Source organism: Rhinolophus sinicus, chromosome 16 (assembly GCF_057876585.1).
Source record: "Rhinolophus sinicus isolate RSI-liver-muscle chromosome 16, RSI-T2T, whole genome shotgun sequence".
NCBI lineage: Eukaryota > Metazoa > Chordata > Mammalia > Chiroptera > Rhinolophidae > Rhinolophus > Rhinolophus sinicus.
The window spans coordinates 15796682-15823298 of NC_142516.1; the positions used below are offsets into that span (position 1 = coordinate 15796682).

Sequence of the window (26617 nt, forward strand, 5' to 3'; positions counted from 1 at the left end):
TTTTCTGTAGAAGAGGGTGTCACACTGGGTGATTTGTTTTATAGGAATGACCTAGGGCACTTGTTTAAAATGCAGGATCCAGGAGTCCACACCACGAATGTTGTTTCTATAGGGGGCATTAGGTTCCAGGAATCTGAGTATGTTTACATGTGGGGGAGGTGGGGGCATGTCTTGGAAGCAGACTTGGGAACCATTGCCCTACAGGCGAAACTCTTTAGCCTGGCATTCAGTGCCCTGCTTGATTTGGCGCCTTTCCAACCTCTCCATAAGACTAGCTCATGTTACACTAGAGCCACGTGGAGCTAAACAGAGGGAGTTCTCTGAACGTGCTTGCTGTTTGATGCCTCGGAGCGTTTGCTCCTTTGCTCATGCTGTTCTTTTACCTAAAGTGAATTGCTCCCCCAGCCCCTGTAGCAAACAAGCAGAATTCTTTCCAGATTCATCTCCTTTATGAAGCCATTCCCATCCTCCACGTGGGGAAGTGACCGTGGTCTTCCAGGGATCATTGCTGTTTTCTGTACCTACATCGATCATGTCACCTGTGATCATTTGTAGCACAGGATGGCTTTTTCCAAGTTTCTCTCACTCGGTTAGCTGAGGGAGAACCCATGGAATTAGTTGATTCAGCTCAGCACCCCAATAGTACCCATCTCAGTAAGTAAGGGGCAAAGAAGAGTGGAAGGGAAGGAGGGATGGGAATTCCTGCTCTGGACTAGGCTCCTGGGAAGAATAAGCTGTCAGCTCTTAAGGTGCTAACACGGCAGCTGGGAAATAGACAATGGCCAGGAGACCAGTACAAAGAAGAAGCTTCTGGAGAATGAGGTAATGCAATGAAACTGTATTTTAGACTCAAAGATCCACAGCTCTTCAGAAGTGGGTGGGCAATTAGATATTTTACTGATGAGAATTCTTAGGATTGAAAGTGACAGAAACTCAATTCAAACTAGTTTAGGCAAAAAGAGGAAATATATTGGCTGAAATGGAAGTCCAATGACGATAGGACTGAGGGGCTCAAACAATGTCACTGGGATCCCTCTTCTCTCAGCTCTGCTTTCCTCAGCACCATGCCGTTCTCTGGCCTACACCCCCTCCACTCAGTGAGTCCTGCAAAGCAAGAGCATGTCTTTCCTAGTTCCTCAAGGTGAAGATTCCATCTTATTGGGCCAACCTGGTTCTCCTGCCAATCCCTGTACCCATCACTGTGGGCAGGGAGCAGGACAGGACTTATCCCAGAATCAATTATACCTGAGGCTTGGGCAAGTGGTAGCAGCCTGAAATGTATGGTAGTGATTTGGGGGGAAGGACAGGTGGGATTCTCGCAACAGGAAGGGGTGCGGTGGATGCCAGGCCGGTATGCATCAGCAGGTATCTACTTCACGGGATTGCAGTCCAGCTGCTCATTTGCACACCAGAAAAGTGAGGCCCAGTGAGGGAGAGGAGTCGCCCAAGTCCGAGAGCTAGGCCGTGGGCAAACACCTCCAGAGGATGTCCCACATCACTGGTGTTGTCTCCGAAACATGAGGCTGATATTTGTGAAAGAATGAAGTTGTCTGTCTCTTTTCCCTTTTTCAGTTCTCTTTCCTGAACTAATTAAGCTCCTTTTCCTTGAGGATAGAGGTCCTAGAAGAATGAAACCTCTGAATGTAGAGGAGTGTGTGTGTGTGTGTGTGTGTGTGTGTGTGTGTGTGTGTGTGTCCTCGTGCACAGGAATTGTCTCCTTTTCCTCTCATTAATGTAAACTGGGAAAACGCAGAGAGAGAGAGAGAGAGAGAGAGACAGACAGACAGACAGACAGACAGACAGACAGACAGAACATTTGGTCCCTGGAGGTTAAGAGAAAATTCAACAGTCTGATATGGCTGTCAGAGACCTTCCTCTAGATTAAGGATCTCATGTTAAAGCTGCAACTTCAGGGCTCGATGGATGCATGGCAAGCTCTTTTCCATGAGGTCAGCATAGACAGGTAAATACCAGCGTTTACACTGAAATGTAAAATCCCTCTCATTTCTCTGTAGGCTCTCTGTCATGCCTGCCAAGAGAAACTTTTTATCATAAACTCCATCTGGCTAATATAATAATAATAATACCACCTCATATTTTAGAACACTTTTGGAGTTCTCAAGGCACGTCTATATCCAATAACTCATCTTCACATCAAACCTGGAAAGCAAGTTCCCTCACCAGTGTGGGAAGCTGACTGAGTTTCTAAGGTTTCCCCACAAGGTGGCAGGATGGAGGCCCAGGAACATGTCTTCAATGTCAATGGTAGTGCCAGAGGCCTTTGGGATGCTTTCCTGAGGTGCCTACAGGCGACGGCAGCCAGGAACCTTAGAAAGAAGGGTGGTCTGAGTGAATTGGGCTTTTAAGCCCTGACTTGCTTATTGGAGAGCTTTTAAATCCACATTGTCTTCATTAGCCTCAATTTATTAATCTTTCAAAAGGAAAGCTCTTAACTCTTGAACTCATAGGTTTTCTAAAAAATAAAATATATATCAAAGAATGTAACTGTAAGTGTGATTTGGGATTTTCAAAGTACTATTTATGTGTGAGATGGTGAAACCACAATTACTGATGTGTTTATGTGGTGAGGCCACAAAAATTCAGAAGCACAGCATATTTGATTTTCTTAAATATTTAAGAGGATTTTATTTCTGTTCTGCTCCATTCATTGGTAGTGGAAACTTAATTCTAGTCAATTTAGGTTTCTTGCCTCCCACGTCTTCCTGACCGTCTAAGTTCAAGGGGGCTGAGGCATGCCTGAGGCATGGGGGTAAGGGGATGATTTGTGTGGGACCATCACCTATCCATTCTAGTACCTGCTGCCTCATCTGGCCCTTGTCCATCACTCCTTTTATTTCTGGCCTATGCCGGGACCTCTCTGTTCTCACATGATTTATAGGGATGCTCTCCATCCTGGCATCTGCGGCCGTGTGCTCTTCATCCCTATCACAAGGTCATTTGGGTCCAGCTGGCTCTGTCCATCAGATAGCTTTTTCTTCCTCCTGAGGTCGTGAAGAATGTCCAACAGCTGTTCTCCACCAACGTGAATCATGAGGATCTGAGGGGAGCTGGCTGAAGCCCTCTTGATCTAGACAGGCCACGAAGGCATGCAGAGGTGACTGCTTTCATGCCAGGGGCCAGCGCTTGACCACACTTGCCACCCACCAGACGCTATCTGGCAAGTGAGGCACAGACCCCCTTTGCCTTTAGCTTCTCACACCCACCTGATTTTTATAGCCCTTATGCTCTTCTTAGTCTGGTGGGAATAGAGCACAGGATCTGTTTTAAGGACATCCACCAGCATTTGCAAGATCATCTTGTTTGACTTCCAACATTCCTCTCTTCCCTTGATCAAATGATCCTTGTGGGTGGGAGGGAGGCCATTTCTCTAATAGAGCACAGGTTCTTTCGCTTATTATTATTAATTATTTCACTTTCTAATTAGATCATAACTTCTGAACCATCCCCTGCAAAAATAAATAAATAAATAAAAGACTTATTAGCTTGATTTTCTGGTGCTGTGGTAATATGGTCCTGGGATAATGTGGTCCTCAGGTATGCAGTTGTCCAAATTGGGGAGGGTCACAGGGTGTGTGACAGGTAGAATAATGGCTCCCCCAAGGCTGTCCACGTCCTGATGCCTGGAATCTGTGACTCTGTCACCTTATATGACCAAGGGGGGATTAAATTAACATATGGAATTAAGGTTGCTAATAAACTGATTTTAAAGAGAGAGATTATCCTGAATTACCAAGTGGGCCCAATGTAATCACAGAATCCTTAAATGTGAGAGAGGGAGATTGCAGAGGAATTCAGAGTGATGCAACATAACTAGCTTTGAAGGTGGGTACGGGGGTTACAAGCTAAGGGAAGTTTCTAGAAGTTGGAAAAGCCGAGGAAACGGATTTCCCTCTGGCACCTCCAGAAGAGGAGTGCAGCCCTGCCCACATCTTGATTTTAATCCAGTGAGACTTTTAACCTATAGAAATGTAGACTAATAAACGTGTTGTTTTAAACCACAACTGTGTGGTAATTTGTTACAACAGCAATAGAAAACTAATGCAGAGTGAATAACAATATGGAATGGAAGGGTGATCCAGGAGATAGTATACAAAGAATTATCCTGTTACTTGGATTTTCAATTATTTCTAGGGAGACACTCACCTCCTGACCAGGGATAGAAGGAAGTGAAAATGAAGGAAGCATCAAAAGAGGGAGGGAGACTTGTGTTCCCTCTCAGCGTGCTAAAGAGCAAAACATTGTTATCTATTTGAAATGGTATAAATATGGCAAACATAATTATGTGAACAAGGCCGTTTGAAAAGTAAGCTGTGTTTCCATTTATCCTGTGTGGCAGTATAAACACTGCAACATTTTAATCAAGATAGAGGACAAAACCACAGAAAAGTGTAAGCACTTAATCATGATATTGTTTTGAGGACACTTAGACCTTCTCCGAGTCACTGTTGCCCCCTGAAGCATTTCGCTCAAGCTGTTCCTTTGTGTTATCCTGGTTTTTCCCCCGGCTCAGGAAGGGGTCCTTGGATGGACCCAACCCCCATACAATCAAGGGACTGAATTCTGTCCTTCTCAGTCCCTTGTGAAATGTCAATTCATAGTTCACCTGCATTGTTCTAATTATCTGTTATTACATGCCAAAAGTCAGGGGTTTTGCTAATTTTGTGAGTCAGGAATATAGGAAGGGCTCACCTGAGCAATCTGCCTCTGATCCAGGACAGGTTGATGTCTGGAGGCGGAGGATTTGCTTCCAAAAGAGCCCTGTCACTTACCTGGCTGGTGCTGGGGGTGGAAGGGCCCGCAGTTGCTCCTGCCTCGCTTGGACTGCAGCTGGGCTGGCGACAAGAGCACGTGCCCGGCGGCTCTCCATTTGGCTTGGGCATCTCACACCCTGGAGGCTGGATCTGCAAAGGAAACATCCCAAGATCAAGTGTCCCAAAAACCGAGGCAGAAGCTGCAAGGCTTCTTAGCACCTAGCCTCAAAAGTCCCGGAACATCATTTCTACCACAATCTATTGGTCAAACAGGTCCTTAAGGCCGACTCAAATTCAAGAGGAGGGAACTGGACTTTTCCTGTCGGTAAGAGCAGGAACCAAGAATGTGCGGCCATCTTTAATGTACCCACTTACCTACAGCATGAACCCACAGACCAGGGCTGCCACAGCAGGAAGGAAACCTGGAGATCTAACCAGGGCAGCACCTCCGCCATTATCTCGACAGAAAAATAATGGCCTAGAAAGATACAGGAATCACTCAAGTTCATATAAGGAAGCAGTGGTAGAATCAAGATTTGATCCCAAGACTCCTTCTTCCCAGTTTCACCTTCCTCCGGTTACGGCCTTATAGCATCAGCTTTGCCCCTGTAGCAGTCCAAAGATTTATTTAGCAACCCTCCTGTATCCAGCACTATGAATGGAACAGGAAATACAAAAACAAGAGTCCTACCTAGTTTTATAAGCTAGTTCATACGATAAGATGCACTTAGCAGGGCTGCAGTTGTGATCTTGAACAAATCACGTTGTATTTCTGCACAAGAATATCTAACGGGGCTGATGTGAATACTGGGGGGAAGGGAGGAGGTGATAGGAAAGAGCTGACGCTCACTAAGTACCTACTGTGCGCCGGTTCACTTACATTCATAGCAGTAAATGCTTGTAACTGTCTATACTCCTAGGTGGGTATCATTATATCCATTTTACGGAAGAGGAAAAAGCCAGTAATGTAAGAGCAATCATCTGTACGGGGACTGTGCCAGGCATGATTCTAAGTGCATTGCCTATTTTAACCAATTTAATTCTCACAGTCATTCTCTGAGCTAGGTTTTATGACTATCTCCACTTTACATGGGAGAAAAATGAAACTGTCTGGTAGACAACGAGAAAATGTGAAGAAGCATAAGAAAATTAGGATGGAAGGAGGGACCCGGGTTTGCATGTTCTGTGGATCCCAGGGAGTGATGTTACCTTTTGGGAGGTGAGTCTAGTGTCACTTCCAGCCCTGCCTCGGGATTCCAGACCCATCCCACTCTGCTCCACCACCTACAAATCACCCAGCCACATTCTCACCTCCTCTTCTCCCTCTTTTCACTTTATCCATTTGGCCTAAAATGCCATCTGGCCTCCCAGATATTAGGAAGGACCATAGGAGCCCCGATTGCCCTGAGATGCTGAAAGACAACAAAAACAGCAAATTGTGCCTTTAAAAAAGTCAAGATGAATTTTCATTTATTGTAGGTCAGGCACCTCTTGGCACCAACTCAGCAGGCGGCAAAAACTGCAATGTGGTTCAGCTAAGTACAGAGAGGCTGCTTCTCTTCGTTGCTCATTTTTACCCTCCCCCTTTAATGACTCAATTGGACTGTATTTAAAGGAAACAAAACTCAAGAGGGATGGGGAAGACATGCAAGGAGAGTCAGCAGGGCCAGGGAAATTGCTTTGGAGCACAGTCCAGGCACAGTTGATGGGGAAAGTGCAACCTGTTGGCCCGGCGTCCCACCCTCCTGGAGGGGTGGAGCAGGGCTAAGCCTCGTGTGTGTCTGGCCCCTGGGAAATGGTTCTTCCTCCCCAGAAACTGACCCTGGGGGCTTAGTCCGTCCTAGCAGGTCAGCAACAGGAGGTGTGATGGATTCACAGTATAACCACATTTTGCCAGAGTCCAAAATAGGAGGCATGATGCTGGCTCCATTGTTCTTCTAAAAACACCTTTAGAAATAGGCAACATTGGGAGGCAAAACGTTTTTAGGGAAACTCAGAAACTCTTGGGCTGGGAAACAATATTTAAAGGGTGGAACGTCTACGTGGTATCCTCATCAAAATGCCCTCTTGATCAAACAGGTCCACAGACAGAGAATTCTCTAGATGTACCTCCATCAATAAGACTAGTACTGATGTTATCATTGATAGCATTAGTTGACGCTATTGATAAGCAAATTAAAGCTATCAATAGTACCAGTACTTGTATTACTGATGGAGATACATAGAGTTTGCAATGCTACTTATGTGCCAGACCCTGGGATAAATGCTTGAAAGGCAGCGCTGCATTGAATCCTCACAGCTACTTTATGAGACAGACACTGTTATTGCTGCTAGTTTGTCAATGAGGAAACACATTAAAAAACCATAAGAAACTTGCCCAAGTCCAACCAGCCAGGTAAAGGCAGGGCAGGTATTCAAAGCCATCTGTCTGATTCCAAAGCCCATTCTCCTAATTCATCAGATGGCAATTTCCTGAGGATAAGAATAGTTCTCTAGGGATTAAATGAAGGTCCCCAGTGTCTGGGAGCATAAAGGTGGGGTCCAGTCTCCTTCAAGGTCCAGGATTCCTTCTTCCTCCTCTGAATCCAAGAATCTGGAGGAAGATAAAAGAGAATGAATATTGGAAAAGGGAGTGGGGAATGGCAGGAAAAGAAGGAAATTGGAGCTGTCCCCGTTGACTCAGTAGCTGCACATAAGGGTCGGGCTTTGCGGAGTGAAGAGGAAGGGAGTTAACCCTCCATTGGGAGCTCTGTATTTGCATCCTTCCTTTGTGAACTTCTAATAGAGCCTTCCTGCCTTCCAGGTGGGGGGCGAAGGGAGAGGTAGGGGGTTTCCAAGATTATAATGTGTGGCATTCTTATAAAGTCTAGGCGCCCTTTTATGACATGACATATTCATTCTTCCTGTGACATTTGAAGCCTTCTTTATTTTTCCCCCTCATTTTATTTCTTTTGGTCCCAGATTTACTAATGGTATTTCTAGTAAGCTGGTTTATTGTGTGGAAGCCATTATCTGTTCAAGCTGGGGAGCAGCCCCCACCCTTCCAAAGTGAAAAGTTTTATGGTTTGATTCCTGGAAGAATGGCCTCGAGGAAAGGAGCTGTAGTCCTGGTCCTACCACCTGTTGGCTGCTGGCTCAGAATACATCTCTTCAGGGAGGGTGTCTGTCATTTGTATACTGTGTACCCTGGAACCTGGAGAAGTTTGGAACCAATGTGGGAGGGACCAATGAATTGCTAAAGTCCCTTTCAATTCCTGAAATCTATGACTTCATGAATATGCATTCTCAAAGGGCAGGGGTTCTAATATTGGGAGGGCCTAGGGGCAGAAAAAGCAGGACGGTGCTAACTCATTGGTTGGTGCAAAAAATAGATATAGGGGGGGGGGGAATCTCCCTTTTGTAAGCATCTCTGGAGTGACATTTACATTTTGTTTCATGCCCCTGCCTCAATCACCTTTTCAGCTTTGGAAAGTTGTCCCTCTGAGAGACTGTGTTTTCTCCCACCATCACCTCCACCTCCAGGCGTCAGTGTACTATTTAAAAGCATTGTCTTTGGGCATCAGAGAAACCCAGGCCAAAAACTCCTTTGTCATTCACTAGCTGGGTGGCCTTGGGACAAATCCCTGAAGGCCTCTGAGTCTCAGGTTCCTATTGAGTAAAATGGGGGTAATAATTCCTCGCAAAGCTGCTGATAGGACTAACTGAGATAATGCATCCATGATGGGCCAGCACCTGGCCTAAGTAAGCGTGAAACATGGTAGCTATTGTTACCATCTGATATTTCACGCAGGGATCCCGCTGATGGTGGTGGTAGCAACAAGAGCTAAAATTGCCTGAGTGCTCCTTACGCTCCAAAGCCTGTGAGATGGGTCTGTTGTCTTACAGATGGGAAAACTGAGGAAGAGAGAACTTAAGTAGCTCACTCAGCTTTCACACAGCTCCTACCTTCTAGAGTAGGGAATGTGAGCCAAACAGCCTGAAGCCAGAACCCTCACCCTTAACCAGGGCATATTCTCCGTCAGCATCATCGGCAGGGGTTGCCTAACATTCCACAGAGGGGAATATACCATTGTTCACTTCGTCTGACTGATGGGCAGTTTGAGTGTTTCCAGCTTTAGTCTATTCTACACAAAGTGGCCCTGAGCATCTTCGGACACAAAGCTCCTTCTGTGCTTTGAGTTATTTCTTTAGAATAGATTTCCAGGAGTCGGTAAGGACAGTTTTCAAATTGCCTGTGTTCCAAAAATTTGGGAAAAACATGGGATAGAACTTTTGTTAAAAAGAGCAACACTGCTTCTGGTTTCCCAGACTATCCCCATTTCGGGGTGCTGGTGTTCTTTCAGGGTGCAGTGCAAGGGCAGCCGGGGGTGTTTGGCCAAATGGGTCGTCGTCGTCGGGCAGAGGACTGAGAAAAGTAGTGCTGTAGGGAGTAGAGCCTGGTAACGTGTGCAAGATGCATGTGGGAAAGGGGCCAGACGCAGAGCCATCGCGCAGAGAAGAACGCATGAGGCTGTGGGGCTGTCATCCCCTTGGTGATGCCAGAGGGTAGAGGCAGTGACTGCAAAGTTCTTAATGATGTGTTGAGTGCCCGTGAGGAAAAAACCCCCAGCTGTTGGGATGCTGCCAATTAGACACTTTTTCTTAGCTCTGAAATGAAAACCTAGAATAATTGTATTCATCTTGGTTAGAATTGAATTTTTGCTTTTATACTGTATTTTCACTGTCTAGTCTTCAGTCTTTTTTTTTCCTTAGTCCCCCCCCCCACTGTTCAGTGGCTCATGCCCGTTGTAAAATAAAATGAGACAAATTCAAACACTGCTGAAATGTATACAGAAAGCTCACCACTGCCACCAAGGTCCTCTTTCTCTCCTAGTCACTCACATTAGAGAGAACTCTGCCACACTTTGGTCTATGTATCTATCTTCCTATACATTTTCTCCTTCTACATGTGCAAATACATATACATGAGAATTTATATGTGTAAGTTGACAAATGGAAACATAAAAAAACATGCAGTTGTGTTTTGGAGGGGGGCAACTTTCTATGTCAGAACTCCATGTCTTTATACATGATTTTCAAAGAACATTTCCCTGTTTTTCTTTTTAAAACAACTGGCTCCCTAACTTCGTCTTAACAATATGTAAAAAATAAAGATGAGCAAATTGAGTCCAAAAGTGTAAGAGCTTGGCTTGAGCCCAGGTCCTGAATTCCCACCGAGGACTCTCTTTTCCACACAGTGTAACGTCCTTCTTTTATCTTTTGTCGTGGGTCTTGGTGATACATGGATGACAAGTGATATAAACCATCATGATCAATTTGAAAAGTTATTCTCTTCCTTGTATTGTCCAGCTTCTCATGGTCGCTGCCTTAATAATCTTCACCCATCAGCCCAGATATTCTCGGAGACCATAGAAGTTGCCGGGGGTGGGAAACAGGTGGGGGCATGAAAAAAAGAATAAATGGGCTCCCGCCAGCAGCCACAATCTTGGAAACTTTAGGCTTGAGGTAGCAAACAATAAAAAGGTTTCATAAAATACTTGGTAGGCTTTCTCCTCACTAAGAAAATAGTACCTGGACAGAGGTATATATTTCCCTAGGGAGGATGGCTAGATCATTAGAATTGTGCTCTAGTGGAAAGAGCAGACTTGGCTGTGATACAGAGTTGGCTTCAAATCCCATCCCTGTCACTGGGAAGCTGTGTGTCTTTGGGCAAAGTTCTTGATGTCTCTGAGCCTCTGTTATCTAGTCCATAAACTGGGAATGATCCCTGCACCTTGTGATGGTGTTGGCTGAGCCCAGTGCGTATATCTGGGTACCAGCTGGACCCAGTTCTATAACCTCCCTTCCCAGGCCAGTTCCTGTCAGATAGGGAGGAGCTTGGTGATTCCGGAAACATGAGCTCCTGTTCTGGCTTTCATTGAGCTTGAAGAATTTTCCTCACCATCCATGATTTCAGGAGCCCATTGTCAGGAGGATGAAACAGACCTAGGTAATAAAATGACTCAGTTTTCAACACTTGCTGCCTATTTGTGCATCCTTAGCTAAGCCCCTTATGTTTTCTATGAGCTCAGAGAGTCAAACTTGATTGTTTCTGGGGCTCCTTTCTTCCCCTCAACCGTCCATAAATCAAAGCTGTGCTTGAGTTCCTCAAGGGAAGACTCTGAAGCTCAGCCAGTAGGACTCACACACCCTATTTCTTTCCCTAGAGAGTTGTTCTTTCATGCAAAACCTTAGGGATACAGGCTTCTCACATGGTGGAATTTCAAGCAGGAGTATTGTAACCAACCACCAAGATTTTGTTGTTGCCTTGTTTAGATAATGAGGGATTTGAACTAAACGCTGATTTGTTTCCATTAGAAAATCATAATATGTACATAGAAAAATGTTTAGAATAGAGAGAGAAGAATGAAGGAAAACATCACCCATAGTTATACTACCTCCAATAACTACCACTGACGTTTTGATATTTCCTTTTAGTAGGTTTTCTACATAATCCATATTCAGCAATATAGAAAACTGTGAAACATTGCATACGGTTTCGTCAGTAGTAATTGAGCAACGCCCATCTAACGATCACCCAAGTCAAGAATCAGAATATCGCCTGCATTTCAGAAGCCCTTCCCCCAACACACCCACAGTGCCTCAGTTTCCTGTTTCGCTCCTCCTTCCCCTATAGAAGTAGCCACAACCCTGACTTTTATGTTAATCATGTCCCCTCTCTTTTCTTTATAGTTGTCGCACTTATGTACACATGGAACTTTTTTGTTGCTGTTGTTGATGGTGGGTTCTCTGTACATCTCACTAAGCTAGGAAAACTAATCTGTATTGGTGGAAGCAAAAATTGTGTATCTGCTGGTTCACATTTTTATTTTATTTCATTTTTCCAATTTTTAGCTGTGTTAAGAATATAACCCTAAGTAGCTACTACATGCTGGACGCTCTGGAAAGCTCCAGAGTTACAGCCATGCACTGGGTCCTGGCCAGTAGAAAGCTCACGGTCCATTTACGGAGCCAAAAAGCCTGCTTCGCCGTGAGTCACACGTGGCTGCCTCCTCTCAGCAGACGCACAGGAGGAACTTTCTCAGTCCTATTGCTTCCCTCTGGTGTAGATTCCAGCCTAAGCCACTGCTTCCCATCCTTTGAATCTTTGGCGCCCAAACGAGTGTGCTTTTTTTTTTTTCCCCAGCTGGTCCAAACCTTGCAGTCTTTTTCTTAGACATATTTTAAAATGTTACATCCTGAGTTCATTCTGGGTGAGAGGAAAACCTTTTAGGCAGGGGGTGGGGATAGCGAGAGAAAGAGAACAAATGTCTCTTGAACTGCTGTTAAGTGTAACTTTGGATCTTGGAATCTGTACAGCACCCAAACCAAATGGTATCGCCATCCCCGTTCTGTGAGTGCGAAGGCAAGCGGTGCGGCCAGTGTCACTCAGCATCGGATCAGAATCCAAATCTGAGGGACTCCAGTAATTTTAATGAAATGTTGAGAGCGGGGAGGGGCGGGGGGCAGGGACGGATGGCTTCCTGGAGCACAGGTCCCTGTTGTACTCATTGCATGACACTGCACAATGACGTGCCAATGTCCTGTGCACACAGGGTTGCCTGGAGAGTCCAGTGGGATGGGTGCACATATCCCAGCATCTGTCTGGTATTCGGACTCAGTACATAGCAGTTAGAGGACAGTGTCAGACAGGCTGATAGGAAGGTCTTGAAAATAAAGACTCAAAGCTCGCTGACTTGGGGCTGGATGGTTAGTGCTTTGCTGTGGGGGGCAGGGACGTGAGAATGTCAGAGGCGGTGCTTGTGAGTTCCCTCTGCCTACCTCTATTCCCAAAACAGTGGACTTGGGGAACCTCAGGGTCCAGTGTATATGGCATCTGTCGCCATTCAGGGGTAGACTTTTTTCCTTCTTCTTTTTCTTTCTCTTAAATTGCTCTCTGTGACAAAAAATAAAATATGCAAAGCGCCCCAAATTACACTCAGCATACGCTGAATAAATATATACCCACAGAAGCATATGTTCCGCGGTAGCTGTTCCATGCTTTTCGAAGCCAACCAGCTTATGAAATCAATTCCCATGCAGAGTCCAGGGGATCAATGAGAAGGTGCAGCGTGAGGACGCGGCCTCCAGCTGCAAATTGAGTTTTAGTTACAAAGGATGGGGATGAGAAACCAGCCAGTGAAACCCAGCAGGTGTGGAACAGTCCACATCAAGAGAAGACTGGTTCCTATGCCATCAGGCTGTGTTTAATATTACGAGTTAATATTCATAACACATTTAGAACAGTGCCTGGCACACGCTAAGCACCCGTAAGTGTCAGCTATTCTTGTTATTTATGAGCTACGAAGGCTATTTCTTATCATCACCTGATAGTCATTGAATAGCCATCCTGCAGGACCCCTGGCGGATTTGCTTGGGAAAGTGTTCCCTGGCCTCACGTCTCTCAGCCCTCAGTGCTTATTTGTGACATACTGAAAAACCTCAAGAACTGTAAGAACGTGCATACTCCTGTTTTCTTCCCTTGCCCACGCCCTTTGGAATGTGTAGATGCTCCTTGAGGGCTGGGGCTGTTGCGGAAAATGACGAGGACCGAGAGACTCAAGCGGCACGCAGAGATCAGGGAGAACACACCTTTGTTATGGCAGCGGGCTCAGCGGGATTGTTCCCAAAGACTGAGCACTTCCTGGGGTCGGGTGCTTTGTTTTATAGGGTCAGGCCTCTGGGTTGGGGGGGAAATCTGGCTGGGGTGCCAGGGAGGTCCATCCCTTGCAGCTGTGATTGCTCAACATTGTTTTGACAGGGAGGCCTCTAACTATGCTGCCTACAGGAGACATCTCTGATAATAAGGTATGGGAGGAGGAGGGGGATGGAGCTCTTAGCGGGGGCCTGCAGGAAAAATCCATCCCGATAGGGCTAAGGCTTCAGAAACTTGGTGACCTGGAGGACAGTATGAAAAGGCGATTGCTGGACTGAAGACCCGCTCCACGCAAGGCCCTGGGGAGCACCAGACAGATTTGCAAAAGGCTTGCCGCCTCCCACCAGGATGGCCAGCCATCTGAAGAGGCTCTGAGAGCGAGCTACAAGCAATATTCTCAGGCCGCTCGCCCTAACGCAACCCCTCTGAATGGTCCCCCAGCTCAGGTGCCACTCACTACCAGAACCTACCACCTGACCTCCCTTGGAATTTCTATCAGCCTCTTGCAGAGGACCATAGGATGTGCAAGCCTTAAGGCCCTTGGAGACCAGCTGTCACCCTTCTCATTGAACAGATGAGAAGATGGAGGGCTAGAAAAGGGACATGCCCAAAGCAGGGATTGCAGTCTGTGTCTCTTAGTGCCCAGGAGTCCTCTAATGGGAAAGAGAAGTGACCATATACCGGGGGTGCCAAAAAATGTATACAAGTGGACACTTTGGTCAGCATTGCTCAAGCAGTAGTTCGCCATCATCAGAAGTGTCTGGACGCTGATGGTAACCACTTTGAGCACCTCTTGTAATTGCAGAAGTCAAACGTGACTTGCATTCATCTTTTGTTGTCGGTGTATATTGCGTATTACAATTTTAATACAGTTTTCCTTTCTTAAAATGTGTACACATTTTTTTGGCACCTTCCCTATTCTAATAGCTGGTCATGATCAACATGTGTGTGAGAAAACCCAGCCATGCATTTCAGCACTTTTCTTGAGCATAAGCCGTCTTGAGCCATGACTTACTTCCCTCTCCGGTTTACCCAATTTCTCCAGTTGGTCTAGATTCTCCTGGAAGTCAGAGACCGCCACATCTTCTACGTCTTTGTCTCTTCATAGGGAAGGAGGAGGATGGTAGGGTGGAGAGAACATAGGTTTGGAATCAGAGATGTCTCGAAAGCTGGGTGACATGAGAAAGGCACTTCTGGCCTCGAAGCCTGTTTCCTCTTCTGCAAAATGAGGCTAATAAAAACAGCAAGCTCATAGAATTGTGGGCCTTCCGTAGTAAATCAGGCAGATGACTCGTTTAGTGTCTGACCCACAGTAGGTACTCAGAGCATTTGCATTTCCTTTCTCGTATCTTCAGTAAGTGCTTGTTGAATGCTGCACAGATGGCTGGCATGTGGGGATAATGGCTTGTTGGTATTTCACTGTAACTCAAGCCAGAACTAAGTGATGCAGACATTTTATTACATTCCAAAAATATGCACCAAATATTGAGTGGTAATAATCGCAATAACTAAACTTTTATAACAAAGGACAGTTTACCATGTACCAGGCATGATGCTAGGAATATTGTCAGATATCCAAGGTGTTGTTTGTTTGTTTTCCCATAGCAGATCTACTGAGCTGCTTAGGCTCGTTTGACATTGAGACAATTAAGGCTCGGGGGTTAATGAAGTGACTGGCTAGCATTAACACAGCTAGTGAGTGACAAAGCCAGGTCACATTCAAGCCCAGGCCTGCCTGACCCCAAGAGCCACACCAGGTGTTTCCCTCTGTTGTGCTGGGCACTGGGATGGCGCTGAAGAGAAGAATCTGGGAAGACAGACTATGAACCAGAAACCATCCCGACTAGCAGAGCGAAGTTTGTGCTAGAAGAGTCATTAACAAGGGAGGAAAGGAAAAATGATTCTTGCAGACTCTGGGCATCAAACAGAAGTAGGTACTTCCACACAAGGACTCTTCGCCCTGTGCATGATGGCACTGACTGTTCCCAGCAAGCCCAGGAGGCAGTTACTTATTTTCAAGTCCCTGTTAAAATGGGGAAACCAAGATCAGAAGGGTGTGGTGACTTGTCCAATGTCACAAAGCTAAGAAGCCGCAGTGTCTGGTTTAGACTTCATTCCTGCTGTCTCCTCAGCATCCCTCTGCTTCTAGATGCCAAGAAAGGCTCCGCAGAGGGGGCTGTTTGAGTTATAACTTATAGGATATATGGGAATCTTTTGGAAGAGGAGGGCAGGTCTGGCTCTGGGTAGAGCATGGACAGAGGTGCCGAGGTTGGCCCCTGCACAGAACAGGGCTGCTGGGTGTTTGCCTGAGTGATTTCCAGACCGAAGTGGAGGGACAGTTGAGTCAGGGTGGCTTGGGCTGTGTGCCGGGGAGCTCCCCCAGGGGCTGGGGACAGGCTCTGCCTTCTCCACCTGAGCTCTGAGTGCCGCCTGGTGGTCCCTGCAGCTGCCGTCCTCCATTACCCAGGACTGTCAGTCCCTGTGCTCCTTTTTTTGCATGTCTACTCCTTCCCTCCATGTCAGCCTCACAGCCCAGTGCAAACTGAGCGGCAGCTGAATTGGCATGAGTTGATTAAAACTCCTAGTAATAATGGGCCCTTGACTGGTCCGTTGTCTAAATCAATGTCGGCAGTAACAGACAGGCGAGGTGGCCTTGTTGACAGATTGAGGCTGAGGAGAGAGCGGGGCGGGGGACTGGGGACTGGCAGGGCCTTCCCTCCTCACCCCGTCGAAGCCGTACACCAGGCCTCCTGGGACAAGGAGAGCCAGGCCTACTCAGTCTCTAATTAAAGGGATGGTTCCTACCGAAGGACTCAGAAGCTCTCACTGAGCTTGTGTGATCTTCAGTAACCTTGCCTACAAAATGAGTGTATCTGAGAGGAGCCTCTGAGTTTCGTTGTGGGGCTTCAGAGATGGCATATGGGGAAATGCCCAGCACATGGTAGGTACTCAAGAAATATCCATTTCATTCCCTTCCTTGCTTCCTTTCCTTTTTCTTCCCAGGATGCTATGTCTGACCTGTATATCCAAGAATATACTGCCAGCCACCTCTCTGAGTCCCCACATTACCCATCATAGTCACCTTCCCACAAGGTTTTCAGAATCCTGTGTAGCCCTAGCCAATCTGAACCACTTGTGGCATCACAGACAGGGCACCTTCATGCGGATCGAGGGAAACAATACTTCATTTGCAATCAGGGAACATTTAACAGCGGGTGCAGTGTGCCTCTCCCTTGCTGTGTGACCTCAGGCAAGTCACTTGGCCTCTCTGGGCTTTAGTTGCTTCATCTGCAAAGTGAGCAGGGTGATACTAGTCCTAACGCAGCATTGTTGGGCACAGACCAAAAGCTGGCTGTGGCAGTATTCCTGTGACCCTCAGCATGTATGGGGGCCCCTCCCTATGCTCCTGAATGTATTTCCTATTTGGGGGAATGTAGCAAGGTATCCGCAAGTGCAGTTAGTCATTTGTGAGCACCTGCCATTGTGGCAGGGATGTGGCAGGTTGGCAACCTGGTGGCCGGGAAGGTAGGGCTTCCACTCTCCAGTGTAGAGATGTGGAAAGTGAGGCTCAGAGAAGCAAGAGAACACAGGAAGGAAGTAGGCAGACTTCCCTCCTTGTGGGATCCCGTGTGGCTTACAGTGTGCCTGGGTCTTTCATTCATGGATCATATCACTGTTGTTGCATCATCTCAGTTCATCTCAACCATGATTTTAGGAGGCAGTATTGTTCTTCGGAAGTAGTGCGGTCATTCCACCTGCACTGGTGATGAGACAGCCAGCAAATGATTGCTGAGCTCTTGGAGGAAGCCCGGCTTTGCCCACAGGCTGTCAGGGTTACAGGCATCCTTGTGATTTGTTAGAGCATGCACATTCAAGTCAAAGGAAATTCTCCACCTTCTGAAAGACGTTAGAGCTACTTCTCCCCTTTTCACAATTCATAGTTGCTCTGACAAATACCCAGCAGCTCAGAGCTAAAAGACTTCTCCAATGTCCTGTTGTGCAGGTCCCTCATTTTATAGTAGGGGAAACAAACTCAGAGATTGGGGTGTGCCTGCCTGAAGGCACCCAACCCGTTAACAATGAGGCCAGGCGGAACTGGAACTCAGCTCTCTGGAGAGCCACTCAGGTGCATCGACTGAGGGTTTGCTAGGATCTGACTTCCTATCCTCACCATCCATTGGCCTGCCACACCCACTTTGAGGATAGTTTTGTAATTACCACAGTTTTCCAGATGGAGAAACAGGTTCAGAGAAGCCACGTGACTAGCTGAAGGTGACAACCAGTAAGAGACTGGGTCCCAGGCTGGCACTGTGTCCAACACCCCACCCTGCCTCTCAGGCCCAGGGTGCCAGAGAATGGCCGTATTAAGGTCTCCCAGAGCCAGACAGAGTTCAGGGCTTTTCTTCCTGTACCATCAGGAAATCCCCCAGGCTTGTTTACTATATGAGTCAGTCAGGCCCCAGGAAGAATTATTCTATTTTGTCAGTTGGTTGTTTTTCTTTCTTCTAAGAACAGCTGGCCCATCTTCTAGACCTGGGGGTGGGGTGGCAGAGCAGCTCATTACAAATTTTGTACTCGGAGCAATTTGCATTCCATAATTAATGAACATTAAAATGCATAATTACAAACAGAAACAAATGGCTTGGTACTGATGAAAAGTTGGGCTGGAAAGGAGGGAGCGTAGGCACAGGGGAAGGAGTAGGAGGCTGGTGGGAGCAGGGCACGGCCAGCCTATGGTAGAAACAGCTGGGAAAGCCCAGGGGCCCCGCCTCACTCCGATCTTCAAGGCCTTAACGCTCAGGGATCTGGGCCCAGGGTCTCCCTGTGGGCCCTCGTCTGAGGAGGAACAGAATGTGGACGGTGAATCTCTGGAGCCCAGCTGACCTGGGTTGGACCTCAGCTCTCTCGCCTACTTTCTGTAAAATCTTGGGGCAAAAGAGAAGCCCTCCAAGGCGTGGGGTATTATCAGAGGGACCTGCTCCTTTCTTATCCCCACTGCTAGTCCCACAGAGCCTGCTTCCCAAGGCTCTTTTTATGAGCTCCGAGACAGTGCTTACAGGTAATTGAATTCACCAACTTCAGTAATCTCTTTAAAGTAGCAAATAAAATCACTTTACTCCTCTGCCAACAACCCTCCAGTGCCTTCCGGTTGTACTTAGAATAAACTCAAAATGCCTTCTCCTGGCTGAAGTCGGGCGTGGGGTGGGGTGAGCAACTTTTTTTGAAAAAGGACCATGTAGTAAATACTGTTGGCATCGCAAGTCACATGCAGTCTTTTTATTATTTGTTTGTCTGACATTCTTCCTTTCAAAAAACCTCAAAACTTTAAAAATATAAGAAAGCCATTTTAGCTCTAGGGCTTTGTAAAAACAGGTTGTGGGAGAGGAGAGGTCTTTTCCCTGTTCCTCCCACTAAATACAACTGAAACCGCTGTAGGTTACATATAAAATACAAGACTAAAAAGTGGAGAGAAGAAGGCAGACAGATGGCCTAGGGATTGAGGACTCAAACAAAGATACGGTGTCACTACCTTGGGTTTTCTGTTTTTCTCATATGTCCCACCCCGAACCCCACCCCCACCCCAAAAGAAAACGGAAAAACCCATTCCAAAGCCTGCTCTTTTCAGCCAAAAGTCAGAAAATGTTTATACAATACCCATTCTACTCCAGCCAAACATCACAGAAAAACCTTGCCCCTCCCCGACCCGTGCCAGCAAAGGCCAAGTAAGAGCTACTGTGTTTCCCCGAAAATAAGACCTAGCCAGACAATGAGCTCTAATGCGTTTTTTTTTTTAGCAAAAATTAATGTAAAACCTGGTATTATATTATATTATGCCCGGTCTTATAGTAAAATAAGACCGGGTCTTATATTAATTTTTCTCCAAAAGACGCATTTGAGCTGATGGTCCAGCTAGGTCTTATTTTCGGGGAAACATGATATATATATATATATACACACACACAGACACACACACACATATATAATATATATACTATACATATATACTATATATATATACTATATATACTGTATATAATATCTATTATATATACTATATATAATATCTATTATATATAATATATATTATATATAATATATAACATATATAATATATATTATATGTACATATATATTATATATATATATATAACATATATATACCAGGGGTGCCAAAAAATGTACACATTTTAAGAGATGTTATCTATGTATTACTTTTTGAAGTTGAATTGAATTATCGTAGCAATATGTAGTATGACGTTCCCTCAAAAGATGGTGTTAATCAAATGAATGCTAGTGTCATTCATTGTATTACAATTTTAATACAGTTTTTTCCTTTATTAAAATGTGTATACATTTTGGGGGGCATATATATGTATATATATCAACCTTACCTCCCTAGCATCCCTTTATAACATAATTTTCTTAAATATTCCTCTAAATACATTTACAACCCCATCAGACATGGCAATCATTTTTGCTTTAATCATCAAACATAATGTAGAAAGCTAAGGAGGAAAAGAAAGGTCTATTGCATTCACACATTTTTGCTAACTGCGTTCTTTCTTCCCTCCCAATATTCCAAGATTCTTTCTTTTACCATTTCTTGTTTGGAAAACTTTTGCTAGTCTTTCTTTTTTCTTTCTTCCTTTCTTCCTTTTCTTTCCTTCCTTCCTTCCTTCCTTCCTTCCTTCCTTCCTTCCTTTTCTTGCTCTTGTTCTTCTTGTTCTCGTTCTTTTTTTTTTTTTTTTAGTAAGTCTGCAGTTGACAAATTCTCTTAGTTTTCTTTCATATGACAATGTCTTGATTTTTTTCTTCATTTCTAAAAGATATTTCATTGGACATAGGATTCTGAGTTGACAGGTTTTTTTTTTAATTCAACACTTGAAAAATGGTGTGCCACTTTCTTCTGGCTTCCATGACTTCCCATGATAATTCTGCCGTCATTCAGACTGTGTTTCTCCTATACATAAGATGTCATTTGTCTCTCTTTGCTTTAAAAAAATATATTTTTTTCTTGAAAAACTAAGAAGTGTTTCAGAAATTTTACTATAATGTGTTGGTGTAGATTTCTTTGTTTATCCTGGTTGGGGTATACTCAGCTTTTTGAATGTGTATGTTTATGCATTTTGCCAAATTTGAGAAGTTTTTAGCTATTGTTTCTTTGAGTACTTTTTGATTCCCACTCTCTTTCTGCTCTCCTTTTGGGATTCCAATGACATAAATGTTAGATATTTATTTTACAGTTCCACATGTTGTTGAAACTGTATTCTTCTTTTTTTTCAGTCTATTTTATCTTAATGCTCAGAGTGGGTAATTTCTATTGTTCTATCTTTAAATTCACTGATTATTTCCTCTGTCCTTTTCATCTCCTATTGAGGCAATACACTGTGCTTCTTTAAAAATTTCAATTACTGTATTTTTCAGTTCTACAATTTTCATTTGCTTTTCCTTTATATCTTCTACTTCTTTGCTGAGACTACGTAAGTCACTTCAGCTGATGAAATGATGACACCTGTAGGCTGTGATAAGTTATGCATTCCTAGAACAACCACTAAAATCTATATAAAGACGTACTCCAAACACTATAATAAATCAAAATGGAATTATAAAAATGTTCAAATAATCCACAGGAAAGCAAGAAAAAGAAATCTGAGAAATTAAAAACAGAGATCAGGAAACAGAAAATAAAACAGTAGACTTAAGTCCCAAAATATCAATAATCACATTAAATGTAACTGAACTAAGAACACAAATTAAAAGACAGAAATTGACAGATTAAAAACAGGATTAAAAAACATGACCCAAATATATGCTCTCTAAAAGAAATGTACAGTGCACAATGATTTAGGCAGGTTGAAAGTAAACATATAGAAAAAGACATATACGAGGTAAGACAATTAAGTTCTTGAACTCATCCTAGAAAAAGTGCTACATCTACATACCTCTTTACGGAATATCACTAGTCACCTTCAAAGTACTTCCCTTGGGAAGCACCGATGCCAGTGCCTAGTCCACCCTTCAAAGCAATTTTGGAACTCTTGTTCTGGAATGGCCTTCAGAGTGATCATTGTATTACCCTTGATGCCCTGAATGCCATCAAAATGTCTTCCTTTCAATATTTCCTTTATCTTCAGGTAAAGAAAAGAATCATTAGGGGCTAGATCAGGTGAGTAGGGAGGGTGTTCCAATACAGTTATTCGTTTACTGGCTAAAAACTCCCTCACAGACAGTGCCATGTTTGCTGGTGCATTGTCGTGATGCAAGAGCCATGAATTGTTGGCAAAAAGTTCAGATCATCTAACTTTTTGATTCAGCCTTTTCAGCAGTTCCAAATAGTAAACTTGGTTAACTGTTTGTCCAGTTGGTACAAATTCATAATGAATAATCCCTCTGATGTCAAAAAAAATTAGCATCGTCATCGCAACAGGTTCGCAGACTTAATTGTCACACCTCACACAAATCGAACAAAAGCAGGAGAAGCTATATTAATACCAGATAAAGCAGGCCTTAGAGCAAAGAAAGTTACTAGTGAGGGGCATCATAAGATAAAGAAAGGGTCGTTCGCAAAGAACACATAGCAATCCTAAATATTCATGCATCAAACAACGGAGCTAAAAATATATGAAGCAGAACCTAATAGAACTGAAATGAAAAATAGTCTACATTCATAGTTGGATAGTTTAACAGTCCTCTCTCAACAACTGCTAGAACAATTAGACTATCAACATTGTAGAATAACTCAGTCACATTATCAACCAGAAGGATCTAGTTAATGGAGAACACGCTGTCCAACAAAAAGAGGACACACATTCTTTTTAAGTGCGTATGGAACACCTAGCAAGATAGACCACATCCTGGGCCATGAATAAACTCTGAACAAATTTAACAATTCAAATCATACAGAGTATGTTCTCCAGCCATACTAGAATCAAAGTAGAAAGCAATAACAGATAACAGAAAAACCTCTATATATGTGGAAACTACACAATACACTTCTAAATAATCCAGGAAGTCTCGAGAGGGAAAAAAATGACACTGAATTGAATGAAACTGAGAAAAGAGAAAATTTTGTGGGACACTTGTAACATATAAGGCAAGAAAAGAGAAGGCATAAAGATCAGAAAGGAAGAAATAAAACTACCCCTATTGGCAGATCACGTGATGACCTAAGTAGAAAGTCTCAAGGAATTGCATATAAACTCCTAGGAGTAACGAGTGAATTCCTCAAGTTCTCAGAATACATGAAAAATATGCAACATCAATCGTATCTCTATATACCAGCAATGAACATGTGGACACGGATATAAAAATTAAAGTACCATTTGCAATTGCTAAAAGAATGAAAAATAGTGAAACACTTAGATGTAAATCTAACAAAACATGTATGCGGCCTGTATGCTGAAAACTACACAATGCCAATGAAAAAAAGCCAAAAAACATCTACATAAATGGAGTGACATACTGAATGGTACGAATGGATTAGAAGACTCAATATAGTAAAGATCTCCGTTCTCTTCATGTTGATGTAAAGGTTTAATATAATTTCTATCAAAACAGCCGCATAATTTTTTATAGATATAGGCAATATTTTTTTTCCTGAAATGTATATGAAAGGGTACAGGAACTAGAACAGGAAAAACTTATTTTGAAAAAGAAGAATAAAGTAGAAGGAGTCACTTGACCCTATATCTAGACCTTATGCTACAGTAATCAAATTGTGTGGTGCTAGTGGAAGGACAAATATATACATTCATGGAACCAGCATAGAAAACCCAGAAATGACCCACACAAATAAGCTAAATTTGTGTTTTTACAAAGTTACAAAAGCAATTTAACAGAAGAAAGGGGGTCTTTTCAAAACAGGGTGCTGGAAGAAGTGCCCATTCATAAGCAAAAAGAAAAAAATTAAACCTCAATTTAAGCCTCACATTTCATGCAAAAATTAACTAGAAATGCATCATAGAATTAACAGTAAAACAATGCTATAACACTTCCAGAACACACACACACACACACACACACACACACACACACACACGAAAATTGTTGGGATTTGGAATTGGCATAAAGTTCTTAGATTCCCAAGTATGATCAGTCCATAAAAGAGAAAAATGATAACTTGGATTTTATCAAAATTAAAAACATTTGCTCTGTGAAAGCTCATTTGAAGATAAGACAAATCACAGAATGGGAGAGAAAATATTTGAAAATCACATGTCTGACAAAAGTCTAGTGTCGAGGGTATATGTATAAAGAACCTTCAAAACTTAATAGTAAAAAAAAAACCTCAAAAAATCCAATTACAAAATGGGCAAAAGACATCAAGAGGCATCTCACTGCAAAGGATATACAGATGGAAAATAAACACAAAAGATGTTCAGCATCATTAACTAGTAGAGAAATGCAAATTAAAACCACAGTGAGATATAACTGTACACCTATCAGGATAGCTAAAATAAAACATACTGACAATACCAAATAGTGATGAGGATGTGGAGACACTGGGTTGCTCATACATTGCTGGTGGGGATTTAAAATAGTACAACCACCCTGGAAAAGTTTGGCAGCTTCCTAAAATAATTAAACAGGCAACTATCGTATTCATTTATTGAGTGCCTAATATATGCTGGTTCTGAGCCAGGCACTTCAGGTTGCTTTTTCATAGACTCTTTAGAATTGACTCCAGGAGAGGCATTATTATTCTCTGGATGAGGAAGGTGAGTCTTTCTCTGAGGTGAAACATTTGCCTAGATACTTGGTATCAGAAACCCTGCATGGAATGTAGGCCTGCTTTCAGCCCACACATTCTTATCTCTAAGCTTTCTCCCCCATGCAGAGAGGACACTGCAGCTCCAAGTTCACAGGGCAGGGGAGTGGTGGTGCCTGCGCCAGGGTTCTGTTTGTTCCCTTTCTAGTATACTAGGATGTGTCCCTTCTGCTCTAGTGACAGCTCCTACCTTTAGAAGACTCCCCTGACCAATGTCTCTCTATTCCGATATTCCCCAGTCATTCATCTTAGCAGAGTTTTCATTTTTCCTCTCGAGTTATACTTGCCTTCTTGGTGTCTGACAGAGATATATATTTCTTATCTCTCAAACTATATTCTGAGTTCCTTCAGGATACCCATAACTGCAGGTACCATTTGCCGAGTACTGTTCTAAGCACTTGACACATTTGTCTCACCATGTTGGTTATCTATTGCCGCGTAACAAATAACCCCCAAATCAAGCAGCTTGAAACAGAAAGCATTGTATTAGTTTCCTAGGGCTGCTGTACCACGTTACCAGGAACTGGGTGGCAGAAGACAACAGAAATGTATTCTCTCCCAGCTCTGGAGGCTGGAAGCATGAAATCAAGATGTCAGCAAGGCTGCCCACCCCCCGAGAGCTGTAGGGGAGAATTCAGCCTCTTCCACTGCTGGTGGCTGCAGCATCTGTGAGGCTCGTGGCCATATCAGTCCAGTCTCTGCTCTACCTCCAGATGGTCTTCTTCTCTGTGGGCGTAATCTCTCTGTGCCTCCGTTGTGAGGATGTTTGCAACAGCATTGGATGATCCAAGGTGATCTGTTCATCTCAGGAGCTAATTAAGTCACATCTACTTACCATGGAAAGTAACATTCACAAGTCCCAGGGGTCAGGAGGTGGACATCTCTTTGGGAGCATTATCAGCCCACCATGCTACCTCATAGGTCTGCTGTGAAGATGAAGTAAAATACAGGTAAAGTGTTTAGATTGGGCCTGGATTAAAGAGCACACGTGTTTGGGAATCAGCAGGAGATGGGCGGAACTGTGAGTGACACCCTGTCCCAGATAGCTCCTGTTACCTGGTGAGAAGGTCAGCTGTCCCTTTCAGCAGCGCTCACCCGAGTCTGTGCTGACAGACAGAGACACAGCCATAGCACCAGCAAATGGCTCCAAGTGACCCTATGTCCAAGTGCCCTCCTGTCCGACAGTAAATGCTCCCAAACAAGCAGAGGCTTTCTGTGAGCTTGTATTAATATGTACAGCCTTTTCCTTGCACGGAAAATTGATTTTTCTTTTTAAGCACAAAATGTAGCCAGTTTTATATAACCTTTTCTGCAGTTTGACAAAGGCCATTTATAACCTACTTTCTCCGTCACCCTTCCTGGCGCCAGTCTCAAATGTCTCCAGCAACTCGGTTGTGCGTCTGTAATTATGAATTCTTCTTACACAAAATTTAATTTCCAGGAGGGCTGGCCTTTTGTTTGTTACTGTGTGTTTTGTAAATTAATGTGTGTGTGTGTGTGTGTGTGTGTGTGTGTGTGTGTGTGTTTTGTTATTGATGTTGTGCAGGGGGAGAGAACGGGGTGCTGGTTGGGAGGGAGAGATCCGTTGGGAGGGTGTTTTAATCAGCAATGTCCAGTGATGGATGAAGAGGGCTGGGCTCTGGGTGTTAATCTTTGTGGACAGGAATTGCCAGCAGGGTGACTGAAATTGAAACCTAGTTCCTCATTTTCTCTCCCAAATGCCAGAGACTTGGAACCGTTTCTCCACCTGCTGGACTGGAGATGAGCTCATCCTCATCAAATAATGGAAAACTAAATTCAATAAATAGCCACTTGCCCCTACAGTGTAAGCCCTTCCTTTCACAGGGCACGTAGCCGGTGCCAAGAGCATGCGGCTGAGGTCACTCAAGGTTGGCATCGTTGGGGTTTCTTAGGGGCCAGGGGGCAGCCATCTGGTTCCCGGGAGGCATGAATGTGCCCCTGGCAAGGCAGAGGGCTTTGCTTAGACAGAAATGCCAGTCATTGTAGATGTTTAAAACACCTTCATTTATTTAAGCTGGAAAGTGAGGCTATTGAGAAATATCCCTCCAGTGGCAATTGGGAGGCTGGTGTAGGGGAAGCCAGACTCTTCACAGGCCATTGATGTGAGTCTGAGGGTATTTCATGCAGGGCTCCAGCCACAAGGATGGAGAAGTGGTGACAAATTCGGGACCTACAGGAAGAGACCTCACATTTGATGAGTACCAAATTGGGGCCAAATTTTGAAGTTTAAACTGGGTCACACCTCCATGATCAGCCTAAGCGTCTTAACAAATTCACAGGTGTAGGTGCTGTGCCCATTTAACTGATAAAGAAGTTGAGGCCCAGAGAGGGGATCTTGCTCTGGATCTGACAGAGAGAAGG

General features: G+C 44.1%; 1 protein-coding gene across 4 annotated transcripts in view; it reads left to right on the plus strand.

Annotated features, from left to right (window-relative positions):
* Window positions 1-26617, plus strand: part of ASTN2 (astrotactin 2) — an 839436-nt gene that overhangs the window by 491137 nt on the left and 321682 nt on the right. The window lies entirely within an intron of this gene.